This window comes from Rhyacophila brunnea, unplaced genomic scaffold (genome assembly GCF_057557595.1).
Source record: "Rhyacophila brunnea isolate RB1 unplaced genomic scaffold, BYU_Rbru_1.0 scaffold_2, whole genome shotgun sequence".
In the NCBI taxonomy this organism is placed as follows: domain Eukaryota; kingdom Metazoa; phylum Arthropoda; class Insecta; order Trichoptera; family Rhyacophilidae; genus Rhyacophila; species Rhyacophila brunnea.
The window spans coordinates 25,868,888-25,891,326 of NW_028232859.1; positions in this window are offsets into that span (position 1 = coordinate 25,868,888).

Genomic DNA, 22,439 nt, shown 5'->3' on the forward strand with positions numbered 1-22,439 from the left:
ACTACTGGATGAATCATAATGCTTCTTAAAATGACGCCTGATTTTCAGCGAGTCGGCCTTTGTTAAAACTTACTGAGTAAGCCCGGTCTAGCTTGCATCTTACTCTAACTAATAGTCAGCGCATGACGACTTGCTCTGTCTGTTTTGCGTTGCATACACCCTTAGGTTCACTATTCCAAGAACGCAAATTTAGTTTTACAGCCAGGGCAATACGGGTGAAATTCGGGAATCCATGTTAACGGTCTACCTACAAGGAAATATTATAAGACGATATTCGTTATATCTTTAGTGGTACATTTTTAAAATGACAATTGTATGGGAACTGCTCATCTAGTGGTATATCAATGGTTATACATAAATTATTACCGACAGATTACTGAAATAAAAACTGAAAGGGTGCAAAGTACCAATAGTTATTAAATATACGTTTTGTGATAATAACAATATGTGAATTAAATATATACCTATTTACAAGAATTGTTTTATAACGATATGGTAAAAAAAATATTCTCAGGTAGATATTATTAAATTTGATGATGCGTCCCAGTATGTGTATAATAATAATGTACATTATGTAATCCAGAATGGTTTGTCATTTTGTAATCATTTAGTAAACACCTTAGAGAATTTGAAGTAGCTTGGCACCAAGATACCCACTCAGCCGCCCCGTGAAAAGGCATCAAAAGCCGACCCTCTTAATTATAATCTCTATATATATAAAAATCTCGTGTCACGATGTTTGTGGTCGAACTCCTCCGAAATGGCTAGACCGATTTTTATGTTTTTTTTATGTATATTTGTTAGGTATGAGAATAGGTCAACAAGTATATTTCATACCGCTAGGTGATTAGGGTATCTCTATCCAGAAAAAATTTTCTTTTATTTTTTTGAAAATTTCATTTTGTATTTTTTTTAATATTTTCCATCAAAAAATACCTATAACCCCAAATTTTCACTCTCCTACCCCCACCCTCCCATTTTTTAATCGCGACTATATATATAAAAATCTCGTGTCACGATGTTTGTGGTCGAACTCCTCCGAAATGGCTCGACCGATTTTTATGATTTTTTTTATGTATATTTGTTAGATATGAGAATAGGTCAACAAGTATATTTTATACCGCTAGGTGATTAGGGTATCTCTATCCAGAAAAATTTTTCTTTTATTTTTTTGAAAATTTCTTTTTGTATTTTTTTTATTATTTTGCATCAAAAAATACCTATAACCAAAAATTTTCACCTTCCTAACCCCACCCTCCCATTTTTTAATCGCGATTTTATTATTTTTGTATGAACAAATTTAATCGTCGTTCGTATTTCAAACAGAACAAAATTGTTTATGTTGTTGAATGACAGATGGCGCTACGTCCGAGAAGAATTCAAGAAAAGCGTCGCGTCATTTTGACATTTCATTCGCTATTGTCATCAATCCTGATAAAACACCAGCTGGAGAGCACATGCGTCGATTCAATGCGCCTGTTGTTGACGACATTGCTGGAATCATGGTTGGCGACCGCACATCGACGCGAGAAATCGTGATTCGAAGAAGATACAATAATCTGGAGTTCATCGCTGACACACACCGTTCATACGACGCTATCCAATATCCGCTAATTTTCTGGTAGGGACAAGATGGATATTGCATAAACATTAAACAACGAGATCCTGTCACAGGTAATTCATTCATTATGAACATCATTACTCATTTTGAATTGAGAAAATGAATGGTTGATGTTTTTTTGTTTTTATCGGCGGTCATCGTCAACAGCGCTCTATTCCTCTTTCTGTCATATATCCCATCCCCACACACTTACGACACATTCGTTATTTTTTATTTAACAACCAAAATATTCACTAGAAATAATTTATATGGCAGAACAACGTTTGCCGGGTCAGCTAGTAATAATATATTATATTGTATAGTATGCATACAGATAAATAAAATATTGTAGAACTCGTCTTTGAGTTGGTACGGTGGGCCAGTGCAAATCAGCCGAGTCAATACACCTGAAAAAGTGCAATGCGTAGGTGCCATTACTTATTACAAACCAGCACTCGAAATGGGAAAGTTTACGAACCGGAGCGCTCGACAATTTTCTGAAGATATTTACATAGTTATCAAATTGTATGTGTTTTTTATAAAATAAGAGTGTTCGATTTTCTATTATATGGCCTATCTAACTCAGACTGTCAAAATATTTTTTCCACGAGACGGAGCGATAATTTTAATAATTTCACGAACCGGAACGGCACTCCGGTGAACTCCGGTCCATTTCGAGCCCTCCTACGAACAGACTACGCTTTAATTAGGTACAACCAGGACAAGGTTCTCTATAGTCTGGGCGCAAAATTAAATTGTGAATTTTGATCGTAGTCTAGTTATTCCTTACAATTCGAATCGTATTACGGTGAATTGATTCTAGAAAATGACTATTATTTCATATTGAATAAAAATGTTAACGCAAAAATTAGTCTGAGAGACATAATTATGCAATCATTTACTAGGTATTTCTTAAATAAATTTCAACGATTTAAAATATATTATAATAGTGCTTCCATAGTCTACAATCTAATAATAACCGCATATATTGGCGCATTCCACTGCCACAAGATGTTTTTGTGAAATACTAAAAATATCTTTGAGATTACGGGGCTCCAACTAATTTAGGGACCCAGGGCTAGCGCCTTTAGCACTATGATGATCCTTAAGACAGCGTACTTCAGCATGATTATTTTTATCAATCATGCTGATGTATTGGTCAGATAATCAATGAGGATAATCAAGATAAACTGAGCTAAGACGCAACCCTGTCTTACTCCCGTTATGTTACTATTGGAGGAGTGCAGGATTTTTTTAAATTTTTTAACTGGCGACGATCTTGAGAGGAACCCAGTGTCCACCAGAGGCAGTGGGCGTTTGCCATGACACAGATGAGTTGAACGCTTATAAAAAGTACCAAACTCACATAGGATTATACGTATTTTTTAATTGTGAAAGTCTCATGCAATCAGGATCATTAAAAAAGTGTCGATACCTTGACACCTTTCTTTCGATACAACACCGTTACCAGTCGGTCTTTTCTATACACAAGGCCGCTATCGGCAGTTATCGACGGTAGTTTATCATATTTATGTATTGAGGCGGTTAATTATTACAATAAACTAACCGTCTGAATTCTCAAAAAGTGCTATATTTTAACAGCCCCTCATTTGGTTGTGTCAACTTTTAGAGCGAGATAGACAGTTCAATACATTAATATGACTACCGTCGACAGCCGCTTTCTTTATAGAATAAACCCACATGTATCAATAATTTTTCTTTTGATATTATGTCGTGCCATAGTATGCAATATAATAATTTATTGTGTGATTACTTTTTATTGAAAATAAGTAATTATAAAACTTGGAAACATACCTACATTTTTTTTTTAAATCTAGGAAAAGGTAAGACTGAGTAGAATTTTAATTCACATGTTTCACAATTTGGGTGTGTGCTGTTATCCATTAAACCAGGGGTTCTCAACCCTGTGCCCGCGGAACGATTCGTATGTGCCCGCCACTATTCGACAGAGACAGAATTTTCACGCTAGCCTGACACACGCAGAAAAACCCAAAGTGAACGAACGCCATGAACTGAGCCGATGAACGCCAAAGCACGTCGCACAGTAGGAGAAAAGCCCAAAAACGTGGCCCAAAACCCCAGAAATTAATTTTCGAAATGGGGATACTAGAGTAGTCAGTCAGGTAGAGGACTAATGACTGCATTTCATTGTGAAAGGGGAAGCGTTTTGACCGTATACCTTCGTCGCTGCGTCAGTTGGAAGTTAGCCTTCGTGGAGAGTGTACGCGTCGCGTGCTAAACAGACGAAAATAACGGTGACTTTGAAAACCCATAAATTTCAAGTGAAGTGTTCAATTTCAATTCTACGACATAAATACGACTTGGAGGTATGTAGAAAATATTTTTACATTGGTTGAGTCTAAACTTAATGTATAAATTATTGAAATGTAGTATAAACTTATGCATAAATAAAATTGAATAATTTTGAAAACTTGCATTTTCAACTATTCGAAAAGTTATATATTTTGTCACATTTTGCAAAGCTCATAGTCTAGGCCTTTAGTTTATTGTATAAGCTTGCGAAATTTACAAAATTTATCTGCGGAATAGGTGCGTTTTGTGCTTGATAGGTCATTTTGTTTACTATAATGTAGCTTTTGAATGCGTAATCAGTGACCTTCAAAACCCGCATATACCAATTTTTGTCATGATCTCAGGGCTTGAAATGGACCGGAATGCACCGGAGCGCCGTTCCGGTTCGTGACATCGATAAAATTATCGCTCCGTCTCGTGGGAAAAATATTTTGACCGTCTGAGCTAAATAGGCCATGTAATAAAAAATGTAACACATTTATTTTTATAAAGTACACATAAAATTTGATAACTATGTAATATCTTCAGAAAATTGTGGAGCGCTCCGGTTCGTGAACTTTTCCATTTCGAGCGCTGCATGATCTGATACTTCTTTAACATCCATGTCTGCCATTTTGGATCGGCCATTTTGTATACAATAATTTAGATTTCGGATTCGTAATCAGCGATCTTAAAAACCCGTATATACCAATTTTTGTCAAGATCTGGTACCTTTTTAACATCCATGTTCACCATATTGGATCGGCCATTTTGTTTATGATAATTTAGATTTCGGATTCGTAATCAACGACCTTGAAAACCCGTATATACTAATTTTTGTCAAGATCTGGCACCTTTTTAACATCCATGTCCGCCATATTGGATCGGCCATTTTGTTTACGATAATTTGTCTTTCGGATTCGTAATCAACGACCTTCAAAGCCTCTGTATGCCAATTTTTATTCAAATCAGAGGTCATTTCAGGTTTTGGCCACGATTTTGGGCTTTTCTCCTACTGTGCGTCGTGACAGTAGTCACGTGCTCGTACCGTCCCGATTGCTTCGGCGATCATCTGCTCAGTTTGGGTTTTCGGCGTGTACAAGGAGTGAAATAGCATAGCCCGCCTGGAACCGCGTTGTTGTTATTGTGATTGCGATTGCTGCCCCGTTCGGGTCGCGACAGTTAGCTAGGAGACATCTTCGTCTGACGAAACACGAATTAGGAGTTTTGATATTCCTTCTATATAGTTCTAAAATGAGTGGACCGAGTAAAAGACAACGAACCTATAATTTTAACACTGACTGGGAGGGATCATATTGTTTCTTTAATGTGAAAAATAAATGCGTCTGTTTGTTGTGTGGTAGTAGTATTGCAGTGCCAAAAAAACATAATGTTGAACGACACTTTCAGACAATTCATGCCACTTTTGATGTGAATTATCCACTTAAATATGAAGTAAGAAAGAAAAAAATATGTCAACTAAAATCAAGTCTAACTGCTTTTTTTAACTGTTTTCACTAGACGTGTGAAAATTTTTAAAAAGGCCACCATTGCTTCTTTCAAAATTTCTCACATGCTCGCATAAATGAAGAAACCTTTCATTGATGGTGAGTTGTTTAAAAAACTATTTTTGACTGGTGCCGATTGTTTGTTTGATGGATTTTCTAACAAACGTGAGATTGTCTCAGCAATACAAGACTTACAGTTGTCAAATAACACCGTCACAAGAAGAATACATTCAATTTCAACAGACATACAAACTCAGTTAAAGACTGCCTTGGAAATATGTGACTGGTTCTCGCTACAATTTGACGAGTCAACAGATATATCAGACATCGCACAGTTAGCAGTTATGGTGAGAATGGTATTTAGTAACTTCACAGTAAAAGAGGATATGTTGCAAATATTACCTATGAAAAGACAGACAAACCATGAGGATATTTATAATACATTTAGAACATACGCCAAGTCAATAAATATGTCTTTGCACAAGCTGTCTGCGATAACCACCGATGGGGCACCAGCAATGGTAAGTAAAAACAAAGGATTTATTGCCCTCTGCAAGAAGGATGAATCATTTTCAAACTTTATGTACTACCACTGTATTATCCACCAGGAAGCTCTGTGTTGTAAAATATTGCCATTTGAACACGTTATGAAAATAGTTACAAAAATAATCAATTCTATTCGAGCAGCTCCTTTGCAACACCGACTTTTCAAGGCCCTATTAGAAGATACTGAAGATAAAAAACATGATCTTATTCTGCATACTGAAGTACGTTGGCTCAGTAAAGGAAAGGTTCTTACAAGATTTGTGAGTTTAATTGAAGAAATAAAAACATTTATAAACGATAAAAAGGAAAATTATGATGGACTAGCTGACTCTCGCTTGCTGATTGATTTGGGATTTCTCACAGACATCATGGAAAAATTGAATTCTTTAAATTTGGAGTTGCAGGGGAAAGACAAAAACATAGCTGAAATGATAAGCTCTGTAAAGTCATTTAAAGCTAAATTGGATTTGTTGATATTACATCTGCAGATCAATTCTCTTGTGCATTTCCCACATATGAATAAAATTCTAGGTAACAATGAATTAAACGGGTCATTATTTATTAAGGTGACGCATCAGTGAAACGCCAAATAATGTTCAACTGTACGCGCGACGAAAATTTGTACATGCTCCGCATTCATCGAGAGAACGTGGAGTCGGACGCACGTCACTTTGCTGCGTGATGGCGACGGGCCAATTAATTCTAAAATCGTGTAAAGATGACTAAAAACTTTACCCATTTACTTTAAAAAGCAAACATGTCAATGAATATATTATTATTGATACTAATAGAATAATAAACAGAACATAAAATGGACGTATGTTGGATTTATATGAGAAATAATATTTCGTTTGACAGGCGTCATTTTCACCCGCGACCCGCAATCCGCACATCGCCTAGCAACGATCTTTTTAGACCGTGCCTCAACTAATGCATGGCCTTAAGCATCTTCAAGTGTTAAAAAACAATTTGAAGAGAGATTTTTGCAGTTTACAGATATCGAGCCAATTGTTTCCTTCTGTATCAATCCTTTTACTTGCCAAATAAATGTAAAGGAAATAGCCGCATGTATTGCAGATTTTGTTCAAGGTAAGACAGAAGAACTAGAGTTAGAAATTTTGGAGCTTAAGAATGATATTTTGCTTAAATCCTTAATATCAGAGGACTTTTGGAATACAATGGACAGAGAAAAGTCCCCATTTTTTGGAAAAAGCGGCATATAAAATTGATCATTTTTCGTTTCGACATATTTATGCGAATCATTGTTTTCAAACATGAACTTAATAAAATCAAGATATAGATCTCGACTCACCGATGAGCATCTTTATGATTGTTTACTAACAGTATTATCGTCATACGCTCCTAATTATGAGGCACTGGCCAATGATATGCAATGCCAAAGATCACATTGACATATTGATATTCTATTTTTTTATAAAATGTTTTCTTTGTATTTGTGTTTTTTGTTTACTTTGTTTACGTTTATACATTTCTCTGTGTGTATGCAATTTGAATAATAGTTTTATTATTTTGAAACATTTTTGTTTATTATTTATTAATAAATTATGAATATAAGAAAATAAATTATGGGAAAATGAGAAGTTATGGAAGGAGTTGGTCGATTGAAAATAGGTGGTGCCCGCCACCCTAACGATATTTTAGAATGTGCTCTAGAGTACAAAAAGGTTGGGAGCCCCTGCATTAAACTATCTGTGTCGTGCGAACTATGCTATTTACGAGGTGTTTCAAATTCCACCAAAGAAAGAATACCAACTGTAATTAAAATCAATAATATTACTCCCATGATATTTTACAGTCAAGAGTATTTAAGATAATTTAAAATGAATTTCTTCTAGATACGCCATTGGAAGGCAAGGTGGGGGAGGTAACGCAAATCGATTTTATTTTCATGCCCCTTAAAACTAACTAACGAGTGTTTTGTCATAAATCCTCCTATCTCTAGAACAAAATATCTACATCACAGTCAGAAAACACGTACACAATATGAAACGTGCTTTTTGTTTCAAAAGCCTTTTGGTGTAATTCTAGTGATAATCTTATTGTATGTGATGGTAAGCTTTTAAGCTACCATCACTGTTTTTTATTGATAAAATTGACAAAATGCAGGGAGTGTTTTTGGCTCATAATGATTTTTCGTTCTTCTTCTTTTTTCAGTGCCGTCTGCAATCGGAGGATTGCGACCAAATTACAATAATTAATCATTGTCCTATTAGCAGTCTCGTCAATTATTTAATTTCCAGGACAATAACACAATTTCTGAGGTTTTATCGGCAAGGAAACTTCCGCCTGCGACTGCCATCACGTAATATAATTTTTTAAAACTAAAATTTTGATCAGACATCATATTTTATGTTTTCTATTACTAGTATTCCTGAAAAAAAGTAGTCATGTATCTAAAACATAAATTGTGTATATTATCTAACAAAATTTTTGTAAAAAAAAAATTGAAAAAATTTACCAAATAGACAGTATTTTTTGCATCCCACATTTTAGTTGCGATAAGTAATTAATTTCAATAGAATGTTTATTCTTTCAACGAATAAATTTTATTCACAAGATTTAAGAATGTAACATTCTTTTTATTGAACGTATATTATAATAGTAACTCAATTTAGAAAGCGCTTCAGAGAGTATTGTGAGAGCCATTAGTTAAAATTTGTTGCAATTATATAATATGCCTATACATTCTGGTCGATGTGTGTGGGCGCGAATCCAGAGAGACGCAGGTTCGATTCCTGCTGGGTGTCGTAAAAAAGATTTTTTTCTATTATTTATATATTTTCTAAGAATTAGTGTTTTTAAATTATGTATGTTAAGTTTAACTTCAGTAAAATTCATTGGGTACTTTCTCCAGTATCCATTTATCTACATTATCTCAAAATTACTAATGGATCTGGTGGCATAATAATGCAAAAGTAATGATAATATCTTTTCATTTATGTCAGCAGTTTTCAAACTTTGTTGTTTCACGGCGTGTATGAAGATTCTTTTTCGACGCCTTAAAAATATTATGTACCTACTCGTATGTTCTGAACAGCGATTGAAAATTTTCCCTTGAGAATCAGATTTTAGACATTTTATTTTTTTAAACTCTTCCAAGATGCGAATCGATAATAGTACACATATCCGAATCAGAAAAAAACGGGCGTTTTTCTGTATCAGTCGATGTATTTATTTTTACAACGTTTTTATTAGCTCGTATTCTTGTTTGTCCGGTGGTTATTTGTCCAGTACAAATCTTGCAATCGATTTTTAACTAACTTCCCAACTAGCTAGACATTTAAAACTTTTAGAATATTTATCAGAACACGATACCAATGCATTCTTTTAATACTTGTAGCCATAAGCAGAATTGAATTCATTTTCAGTTAATTCTGTTTTTTATGGAAATTTATTTCAGAAAAATCCGTAAAAAGTAAAAGACTATTATTGGTTGCTAAGGGGGTGGTCCTAGCAATTAAATTATTACGTGCATTACTATTGAAATCAAAATGAAATGTCAAAATGTCATTTCAGTATTCTATATTTGTTTGTTTGTTTGTTTGTTTTTTATTTACTTCATATTATTGTCAAGTACAAGTTTGAGCATATTGAGCATAATAATTCAACAGAAAATTTAAAAACGTTGTATACAAAAAGTTCTTTTTATCTTGTAATTATTTTGATTAAATATTAATTGCTTTTTCGTTTTTTAAAATGGCAACATAAATTATATTCATTTTTAGAATAAAATTATTTTTTTTGAAAAATAAATCTAAATTAAACTGCACCAAACTAACGGATTATCCTCTTAAATACTGGACGAATAGTCATAGAACCATCATTAAAATGAAATTGTTTCGTACAACCTGCGACGCCTTTAATGATGTGAATGCCACTGGTCTAACTAAATATATAAAATGTATTAGTGAAATAAACCATTTTTTTCTATCTAGATATTTCCCTTCATTATTTTGTATTTAGATTATTGTCATTGTTAAAGGAGTTATATTCAACAATTTATATTATTTAATGATTATAATAACCTTCTATCGTGATTATAAGAGAAAAAAATGTGTAGGCACTTGTATTATTATCGTTAATTATTTTCCTTATATTATCAAGCTGATTTTCGATTTAAAACATTATTTTCGATAACAATTTTCTTCAATTTTATTTAGGTACTCGATCAATGTAATCATTATTTCAAGATTAGACCAAGTTGGAGATTAGAAAGTACCCAATGTTGTAGCTTACATTTGTTTTAGCACATTAGTGCTAACGAACTTTGATCAAAAACTCTTATTTGAAAGTATTATTTTCTCTAAATAAAGCCAACGTTTTATACACAAATTTTATAAAAGCCTTTTTTCTCTTAGCTACATCGTTAGGCTTGAACATAGCTCTTCTTGAATGCCTTTATTCTACGTCGGAGTATAGGGACTGCCCCTTCAACCTTTCTTTTGTGGGTGTATCGCCTGTTTAGTTGTATAGAATCTGTCACGCTCATAGATAAACTTTTCTTAGTTGAAAGGAGTTATTCTTGGGATGGTCGAAGGGCTGAACTGATGTATGCTCTTTTCATTATTAAGTTAGTAAACCTGCTTTTAAAAAGGTAAAACAGCTGCCGTGCCAAGGCATTATTCTAGGCATTTACTAAAAACTATGAAGACTACAAGCATGAATTACATTGCCAATGACACGTGCCATATGGATGGATATCAATAGAGAGTATTGACTTGTCTAGTCATTCAAAATTTAATACTTTTTCGACTTTATGGAGGTGGTATAGAACCTGCGGGCTTTTAGACCATTTAGAGCGACCTTTTGAATGAATTGAGATTTTACAGAACAAAACGTTTTTGTCTTTATTAATACACTTTTGTTCGTGTTTTACTATTTTTATTTAAATCATAAGTACATATTTCAAATGGCAATAAGTAAAAAAAGCTTCAGTAATATTTTTTTTCAAAACTCCTCTTCTAACCTTCCTCTTAGCTCTTAAAATTTCTTCAATGCGACCTTATTGGGTTACAACTAACTTAATGCAGCCTTCCAAGATGAGAAAGTTTTCCATCCCTACTATTATATATTAATAAGACGAAATCTATAATAAATACCTGTGTACTGATTTTGAAAAACGTTTTTTTAGTAAAAAAAAAAATCGTTACCGTGCTAAACTTACCGTTGTTTATTTATGGTGGGGCCTCGTTTTTTACATAATTAGTAGGACTATGCATAAGACCCTAAAAATACTTTAGTAGAATTGAACATAAACGAGAACATATTGTGTGTCTTAAACACAGATAATTATTTACAATTTTTTATTAACTAGGTATGTAGAAAAAATATACCACAAAACAGAAAAATCGAGCGAAAATTGATGGACGATTTTTCCAAACGTTAATTCCCATAAATTATAATAATTGGCATATTACAAAATAATATGGTGTTGACATTGCTAAATAAAATATACCGCTTCAAAGTACATTAAAAAAAACATATGGGTAATACCTACTTACAAAACTCCCATATTACTTCTTTCCTAATAGGTTATGTTATCAAGAAAATGGAAAAAAAAACAAAAATAATTTATCCTATACTTACATATTATTTACGTTTAAAAAGCTAAAAAAAGTATTGTGGGTGAAGTAAAAAAAAAAATATTATTGGACTCATAATTATATTTCCTCCCAAGTTTCTTGATTTATGATTATATGTTACTTCTTATTCTCTGATGTTTTAATATAAAATATCGTCCATTTTCAAAGAGAAACATCACCAAACCACAGAAAATAAAAATATGCGAGATCACGTGGGTCGACTATGTGTAAATTTAGAGAAAAATGTCTAATCACACGTGAGGTTATCGATGTGATGTGATCCACCTGAGGTGACTTCAATGTGGTTATGATACATTTATACTAAGTAAAGCGATTCTGCACATTTTTTGTCCATGATTTGAGCTTACGTGACAATATGATGATATTTTTCTGGCTTAAGTGAAATTTATCATAATATTATTATGAATGAATGACATACTTAGCAAGTCTTAAAACCGCAATGCTATGTTGATCACACTAGATAACTTAAAACTTGATATATATATGATATATATATATATTTGGGTTGGGTTAGGCGTAACAAACTGGACTTCAAAATTGATAATTAATAGCATCTTTTGTTGTTTACTCTAGAGCCTCAAAAGTAATATTTTCCATGGATGGTAGAATTCTTTTGTAAGGGATGTTGGCATTATGTTAGAAGTGTAAGACTGTTAGAGAGTAAAATGACATTTAGTGACCATAATAATATATTTTAGTTGCCATCTGTAACACAAACGGCTACCGATGTCGGGCATTATTCTGTGTACTTTCAATGTCTTTACGGATGTTACAGTGATAAACCCGATTTATAAGAATTATTAATTAGTTCACGAGAGTGAGTCAATGGTTTGCCTCTGTATCAGTTGAAGTACGGTCTTACGACGTAGAGTGTTACGTAGATAGAATTAAGTTTTAATAAAATCTGTAAAGTCATACATATAACTGATAACTTTCAATTTAAATAACCAATACGTATATATCTATCTACACATTGAAATATGGCTTACCTACTAATTAAAATCAGACTTTGTGCTTTGTACTATCTACCAAATTTGCACTTTGTTGTTTTTTTTTTTAATTTGTAGTCCATTGTATTGATTATTTAAAATGATAGTTATCAGTAAACTGTATTAAATTGCAGGTTTTGCCGAAAACGTTAGTCTCCCCGCTTTAACGTGACGTTAACTACATACCATATCAATTTGCTTTTACCAAGTCGGTAATCCAACAAATTATCCATTTCAATATATATACGTCCGTTTCTTCGGTAGGTACCTATATACTATAATACTAATGAGTCCTATGTTCTCAAAATATGATATCAGATTTTTATATAGTCGAGAAAGGGCGAGATAACCTATGTGGCTTTTTACTATGTGATAAACATAACGAAGAATTTAATGATAATAATTGAAATACACATCATAAAAAACGTTTTAAAATTATAAAATATAGCTTTACCATCTGAAATTATTTTAAAACATTCTAATTGGGGAGTTGACATAACGCGACCCGAAAACTACATGGTTCTAAGTGGACAACTGCAGCAAAAAAGTTATGGGCTGTTAAAGTTTTGAACGCTTGTATTTTGTTAATTGTGAATGTTTTCAATTATATTTTTGATTCGATATAATATCAATGATGGTACTGCTATGGTGTAACTATCAATAAAACGATGTTAAAACTAGTTTTTAACAGTTAATTTTATATGTTATAAATTCAGTTAAAACTATGTGCACCTGAAACTCAAACAAATCGCCTCTACTACAAGGTTCTAACTGAAATTTGTATGGAAATCCTGGTGATTCAGGACACATAGTTTCACTTTTCACGTTGAAATAATTAAAATTCTTTAAGGTTATTTAATATAATATTTTTTTCCGGAAATGGACATTGTCGGGAAAATGAGAAATTCTGAAAAACTTAAATATTTTTTGTATTTTTTATTTAAGGGGGGACATGCTCGTCGAAGGTCAAAATTGAGTTTTTATTGTATTTTCAAACCATGCTCCTGGACACTCCTTAAACGTTGTAGATAATCTATTTATATAATTTTGAAGCCTTATTATTCTTTATAGTTATTTTAAACATTTGATGACTGCATGAAGTATTTTTGTTACATAAAATAGTATTCTTTTAAACCTCTCGCTCTAATGTTTTAGAATATAGTCATATTTTGGTACAGAACTGTGCAGCGGTGTTAAGATTTTTTACATTTATTAATTTTTAAACGCATTTATAAAATCATTAGTATAATTTATTACGAGATAATTTTTGTAAAATATTCACGATAAAAAATTATATTGATAATCTCTGTGATCCCAAATTTGACAAGAATTAGGCATTTTATTATTCAAAAAATCGGCAAGATTAACACATTTGAAGATGATTCTAAAGATATTTATTACAAGCTATGTCCTTGACCATTCAAGTGTGATAAACATCTTATGAATAATGATTGCTTTATAATAATTATTGACCTAAGAAGAAGGTGGTGTTTTTTTGAAATACGCCATTTCTTTTGTCATTCCCTAGTAGTTAAACTACAACATACGGCCGTAGCCATAAAATGACAAACTATAATTAAAGTAGGGAGTAAAATTATGTTAACGCGCGTGTTTGAACATGTACCTAACCGAATTTTTTTTTATTTTTTTTTTAAACGGTACATGTTCAAACACGCGCGTCAATATCATTTTACTCCCTACTTCAATTAGAGTTTGTCAATTTATGGCTACGGCCGTATGTTGTAGCTTAACCACTAGGGAATGACAAAAGAAATGGCGTATTTCAAAAAAACACTACCTTATTCTTAGGTCAATAATTATTATAAAGCAATCATTATTCATAAGATGTTTATCACACTTGAATGGTCAAGGACATAGCTTATAATAAATATCTTTAGAATCATCTTGATATGTGTTAATCTTGCCGATTTTTTGAATAATAAAATGCCTAATTCTTGTCAAATTTGGGATCACAGAGATTATCAATATAATTTTTTATCGTGAATATTTTACAAAAATTATCTCGTAATAAATTATGCTAATGGTTTTATAAATGCGTTTAAAAATTAATAAATGTAAAAAATCTTAACACCACTGCACAGTTATGTACCGAAATATGACTATATTCTAAAACATTAGAGCGAGAGGTTTAAAAGAATACTATTTTATGTAACAAAAATACTTCATGCAGTTATTAAATGTTTAAAATAACTATAAAGGATAATAAGGCTTCAAAATTATATAAATAGATCATCTACAACGTTTAAGGAGTTTCCAGGATCATGGTTTGAATATACAATAAAAACTCAATTTTGACCTTCGACGAGCATGTCCCCCCTTAAGACCATTTTAAAATGAAAATTATGTTGAAAATATAATTTAAAATACAAAACTATTGTTGATGTAACAAGCCCGATGTTGATGGTTCAATTTCAACTAGCCTGTTATCTTCATCTACATCAGATACATTTATTGTAATTGTTTATACAAGATTGTTGTTACTAATGGCTGAGAGAATGTTGTGTAAAAACTCTTCTATTAAATTATTCGCCTCAGTTTTAGAATAAACTTTAAACCAGCAAGTGGCATATCTTTCAAATCCATCATAATATCATAATGATATTGTATAATTTATATACTCAATCTCTATAGTGTGGGAATTCTCAGGAATAGGGATTGTGGAACACAACATATCCATTTATTCACCTCATCTACTGAGATTCGACACATCTCAAACATTTATATCACTTCCAAGGAAGACTTAAACCTGAAACATAAAGTCAATAAATGCAATAGCCTTACAATACTATCAATATTTAGACATTATTATTAACAAAAGGTTAAAAAATAAAATGAACAATGTTTGTTCGACATTCACATTATGAAAATAATCAATTATGTATTGTAATTAACCGTTTGTGAATATGTAACTGTAACGTCGTTTGTAACGAAATTTTAAAAAATAACGATAATATAATTAATGTTTTCTTACGTTTCGTAATATAATTCATCTATTAGTGAGTTCACAATTTACTGTTGATATCTAATATCACGAAACATTTTTTTGCGGTTGTATAATATCTCGAAGCTATAGTAGTTTATGCAAATACTCGTGGTTTATAGTTAAAGACACTGCATGAAGTCTTAATAATAAATTTAAAATACAAAACAACAAGATTCTACTTTTCATATTGCAATTAAAACTATTTTAACAACTTTTTAATGTATTCACAACCGTGAAATGTCAAAGCACATAGAACTTTGTAGAACGACGGATCTTTTTAGATTATGATAGAACACTGTAGTACCACAGATATTCTGTAAAGTGCACATATAACTAGGTAGTATGGGGCTTATATATATCATACCTTTTAATTGAAATGTGATAATAATTAATACCATTAATTGGGATGTATTATCGAGTATCAATACCGCGTTATGGATAGTGTTATGTTATGAATTATGATATACCCTTACACTGCTCAAATATGATACGCCAATCATGGGTCACAGCTATTTATACGGCTACACATAACGCTAATTAATGCCCTCAGGATGATCATAATGTGTAATTTCAGTGAACAGGGAAGGGCCGACATATTATCGAAACAAAAATTATCAATACTGTCGATCTATTATATACGCGAGGCGGTAGTTTATCATATCTATGTATTGAGGTATTATAATTTTTACAATAAGTTAGCCGTCTAAACCATAGATGACATAAGTAATTTCTTAACTGTCAAAATTGTTCATCTTGCTCTAAAAGTTAACACAGCCAAGAGAGGGGCTGTTAAATCATAGCACTTGTTGACATTTTACAGTTTAGACGGTTAACTTATTATAACAATTAACCCCCTCCATACATACATATTATAAACTACCGTCGATAGCCGCCGATGGCCGCCTTGTGTAGAGAACATACCCATTAGTATCGTATCGGAAGAAAACACGTCGTATCAATACTGATATACCTAAACTTTTTTGTCTAAGAAACATGCAACATTTTTTTCGAAAAACAATAAAAATTAAATGCAAGGTGATTATTTAACATTAATTAGGTAAGTAGGTACAATGTTATAAAAATAGCATTGGTTTAATTTTATACCATTTTACGGTAGGTACATGTTTTGGAAAAAGGTTCCCGCCTCCGCTCCCGTTATGTATATGCAGTCACGTCGATGCGCGACCGTCTATCATAACCCTTAAGTGTGCCAGTTCAAAGAATTTAAGCCCTCATTTTTATCCCGAGCGGAGCCGCACGGGACTGGTGATGCAACCTTGCACCGAAGTGCAAAAGTAAATGGATTTTATTTATTTATCGGCAACTATCAAAGTGTCTTTAGTTTGACGAGTCGCAAGCGGAGTCGGGGTTGTCCCGCTCTCCGTACGCTCTGGTGAATTTAGTAAAGACCTCAAAATTGGCCTCGGTTGCCACCATATCCGCGTGTCCTATTGGGCTCGAATGGGGTCGGACCCGGGCAAACAACTCCGCTCGTTCAAGCCCCATAAGTGGACAGTCCCACAGTACGTACTCTGTGTCCTGCTGGTCATGTCCACATGAGCAACCCGGCCCATGTCCTGACAGGCCAAACTCCTGTAATTTGGCCGCAAATTTACGGTAGGTACATATTACTTCGTTATGCACAGGCTTACCATACTTCCCGGTTTGACCGGGATTGTCCCGGTTTCATACATTAGTCCTGGCATCCCCGCCGGTTTGGCGATTTGTCCCGACTGTTCCGCATATAAATGATTGTCAATAAGAAATTCTCATGATTAACCGTAGTAGCGTATAATTATGTGGTGAGATGGCGGGGAAGGGTGCAAAATAAGTCCATTCCAGCGAGAAGTACGACTGGTACAATAAAATAAATAAATAAAATAATTTAAATTTCTACTGCAGCATACCTGCATTCTTCTTTTGTATATACTTAAAACAATTTTTGGTGGTTAAATTTGTTTCTTTGCCATATATCCCGTTCCTGTCCCGATTTAGAGTTTCATAATTATGGTAAGCCTAGTTATGCATAAAAGAAAGATTGGTATTACGGATCTCTCTGCAAGGATCAGATGTATTTTTAGATATCGACTCAAAACAACCGCCAACGTATTAATAGGGCCTGTCTGTACACATGCATGGATTTACTTACACGAATATTGTGTATTTTAAACTATCGCGGTAATAATATTATTCAAGCGTAAGTGAGACGCTACGTTGTCATCGTATCGGTGCTATTTGACAGATTCAGACAGGTTCGGATAAGTTGGTAGATGTGTCAAAATATTCTGTGGGGTGTAGTTCGTATTCCTTCCGGCAGGTTCACCACTATCGTTCTACTGCGCATGCGCAATGTCATTCAAGTACTAATTTTTGCGTGAAAATTCAGAAGCTTCTGAACTTTTTTGATACATGCATGCAATCTTGCAACTTGCTCGGTAATACCTTTTTGTTTTGGCCGTGATAATACGTAGTCAGCAGTAAATTAATGTAAGTATAAATGGGGTATAAAACCCCCTAAAAAAGTTTAGATGCTTCTGAATTTTCACGCGACAATTGGACTGTGCAATATCTGCGCCTGTGCAGTTGAACGATAGTAGCAAACCTGCCGGTAAAAAACGAACTACACTGCGCAGAGACTCATTTTGAGGTTAATTGTTTTTACGACCAATCAAATAGTAAGTACTACCACACAAAGACAACATCGTGTCTCGCTTACTCTTAAAGAATGAGATTGGCGAGACAGTCGGTAGTTTTACTTTTACGATTAAAATACATACTATTGGTGCAAGTAAATCCATGCACGTGTACAGGCGCTATAAGTTTACAACGGTGTATTTATTATGTGCGACATATTATATATATTTATTGGCAAACGACAAAAAAATAATATTAAAATAAATCATTTTATACTTCACATCCATAATATGTTCCATCTAGGGCAGAAAGTTGAAAAAACTATGCTGGGAATATTGGCTAAAATATTGAAAATATTTCTACGCATTGTAAATGCCAATCAACCTTTAAATGTTCCAATAAGAGTTAAAGTAATGAATGATCCGGTACTGACATTATCGTTACTGGTATCGATCCTTTTTTGACGGCCCTAACGCTGGGTGTCAACACCTCGTACAGTGATAACAAGAACATGTGTGAAGTATTGTTTTTAATTAAATTTGTAATATTCACTATTAAATAATAGAGCTACAATAACACTGTCAAGCAATTAATGTCTAAATTGGATAACATATTTATACAGCGTAGATATTATTAATATATTGTAATCATAAGGCAGTTGATTTACTCTGATGAATATTAATTGAAAATCACGATAATATTATTATCATAATAGTATTATCAATCTTATATTAAATTGGCGAAAATATTAAACAGTTATAAGTTGCTATACCTAAAATAAATATTAATGTTCATATAATGATTCATTAAAAATTCCTGCTGTCTGAAATTAATATAAAAGTTCAAAAAATAGATAACTAGTAATTTACCCAAAATTGCGAATTCAATAGGTATCTATGGTATAATATTAAATCATGAGCGGCCAACTTGCGGCCCGCTGGGTGTCAACTTGTAGCCCGCGGAGCAGAGAGAAAATAAAAATAATATCAAATACTGCCGCTAGATGTGCTAATTTTGCAAATTGAGATTCGATGTTGGCTCGCTCGAATTTTAATTCTAATAATTTAATAATAAGATTGTCTTATATCTATACTATGTCTACCTACTGTAATACAGTTTCAGGGACTTATATTATATTCATGAAAATATCATACTATAAATATAATAAATGAGGCGTGTATTTTCAAAGTGAACTTATTCTACTTCAACAAATTTTTGGCAAAAGCCAAAAAACTGTTTACGGTGTTGATGTTACACAGTATGCTTTTGTATTTATTATTTTTGTATTTATTATTTTTGTTTTGTTATTTTTGTTACTAACACCGATTTTTAAGTTGATTTTTTTTACAGGATTGAATGCTATTAGGGTCTTCTATATAAACAATACTTGTTCAAAAATTTTAACGTTTAAATTCTGGCATTCATAACTCATTTTCACTCTATCAAGTAGTGGAATAAGTTCACTTTGAAAATACACCCCTCAAATACTAGGAATAAAAAACTATTTTTTCTATTTTTTTTTTAAACCATGGCGGCGCTTTGTAATAATTGGGGTGAATTCTCTATGCTGGAGGAGGGCGGTTACATAGGGATTCATTCCAGGCACTAACCTTTAAAGCTGAGATGGACGGTTTGGAATGTCACTCTCACGGTTTCACTTCTGTTTTGGGATAAACGATGATGACAAGTTCAGGATGGATAGTAGACGCAACTTTGGCTCAAATCATATCAGATTTAGCGCAACGAAGGTCGAACAGATGCGTTATGGATGAGTCACCCTGTGTTGTTAACGCAGCTTCGGTCGTATCGCATCAAATCACTGCACGATGGAAGTCGAAAGGGTACTAGATAGATAGTGAGTCAACCTGCACGCACAACGGTTAACGGCCAATTTACAAGTGCCGGTATCGACGACTTTGGAGTTCTTAATGTAACTAACTTATTTCATAACATGTCTGGATGCATAATAATGATTGAGGGAGGTAGGTTAGGAATTTGTATGGGATTACCGTTACCGTAATTGGCCCAAACAACCAATATGTGCTTTTTGATCGGTATTGACACAAATGATCATGAAATGGCTAATAACGAATCATCGTAAAACATAAAACATAAATATAGACTATATAGGATATAAATATATAGAGTGAGAATGTACATAATATTGTGTTCTGATTAGGAGAAAATATCCTTTTTATCGATATTATCTACCACTGAATATAATATAATATCGTTCGTTTTGTATGAGATTTACCTACTCGTATACCTACTATATTATACTTACTAAAACGTCACAACCACACTCAAGTCAGTCAAACATACTATTAAATTCAAATTTATTTTTGTTTTAAACAGTTTGTAATCATGTTATTAGATTTTCAAAAGGCAGTATTTAATGAAACCTACTAATAATACTAAATGCAAACGTAGGTATTTAAAAAAAACGTGACGTTGAATTATCGTTGACTGAAGATTATCAAATATCCCGTAAATAAGAAAGAAACTGAAAATATTCAGAAGCTTGACAGGTATTAATAACTTAGGGACACGGTGTTAATATATCAGGGGTCGGTAACATTGGCTAATGAGCCGCATTTAATAATAGAGATATTAATAAAGATAGAGAGTTTCAAAACAAATCATTTTCAATTAAAAAGTACGCAATATGGATTAAATATTTATAAAGAAGAAACCAAATGAAAAAAAATAGAAACAAAAATAATAAACATGATTTCCACGCTAAATGAGAATTTTCTTTAGCCAAATTATCTGTTTACCTATTTTAAAACCTGCGGTTGGAGCGTGCACGTCATGTTTATGAGTCAGTCGAAAAGATAGTTAATTCTAAAAATACTTGTCTATGTAATATATTGTTTTACGTTATTATTCCAAAATTTCTTCATAAAGTTAGTTTGTTTAGTTCGCTTTTTCAGTTAGTAAATCTTCAATAATATCAACGAAGTGTATTTTTGGTTTGCCATCCAACTGCTGTTACCCATTTACAACATATTAAAAGATAATACAAAAAACATTATTTAAATAATTCAATATATTTTGCATGATCACAATATGTTGACTCTATAATACGTAAGAATGGTAAACCATTATAGGACGTAAAAATATACGTCCGAGCCACATGCGGCTCATGGGCTACCGGTTGTTGACCACTGGTATACTGTGTCATTGATAAACTGCAGGTATTTGAATATATTACATTATAGTAAAATACTAAAATATGTTACGAAATCGCTTATATATGTAGCATTATGAGCTTTTGTTAAGTGGAGATTATTTAACATACTTTTTTTACAATCGGTTGTAAGCTATTCGCTTAATCAGTTGATCAAGAAACATGCATTTGTTTATTTAGTCGCGGGATCAGGCCCGCAATCTACGTCAGAGATGGTTGCTTTACTACCAACTAGACCACCGTGGGTGCTTATATAGATGGTAAGTGAATATTGATTTCCTCATGATATATTATGTAAATATAGAGTGGCTTCTCGTCGACAAGTCACAGAGTCGAGAAGTATCAGTTTATTTTGCAAAATTATTTAAATTCACCAAGATTCAGGTATTCAAAGCCAATTCATTCACCTTGCTGTGTGTCTTGAATTAATAAGTTAGATATAAGAATATAAAGAACGAATGTGTTTTTTCTTGTTCTGGATTTTTCTGGAATTCTGGATTTGTGATGGGAAGCTCGAGCTTCACTTGGACCAGTCGGAGGATGTGATCTAAATTTTAAATAACACGTTTAATATTCCAGAATACTATTCAAGTAGCAGCGTAAAGCGAAATTATACGAGCGCAAGGTGTCGTTAAAACTTTTGATATACTTGTGTGCGGTTTTTTTTATTAAAGCCTTAGTCTTCCGTTTAATCTACGTGGAATTTTTATATAATGGAAACTTGACAAGAGGGGAAAATAAAATATTTTTCAAAAAAGTTTTATATATATTCCCGATATAGTATTATATAATATATCTATTATAGTTTTTGATTATTTAGAAGTAGGTATTACCACCGACATAATAGTGCTTCAGTAAGACTTATAAACGAATATAATATTATTTAGCATTTAATAAATAAAACACAAGTCGGTATACTGACCTGGAGAAGATTTAAGAAGACTGACGAGCAACAGGTATTCTTGAAGGTGATGCAAGGTGTTTCAGTAAATTTCATATAAAATCGTAATTTTGAATGTTTTGTATGACGG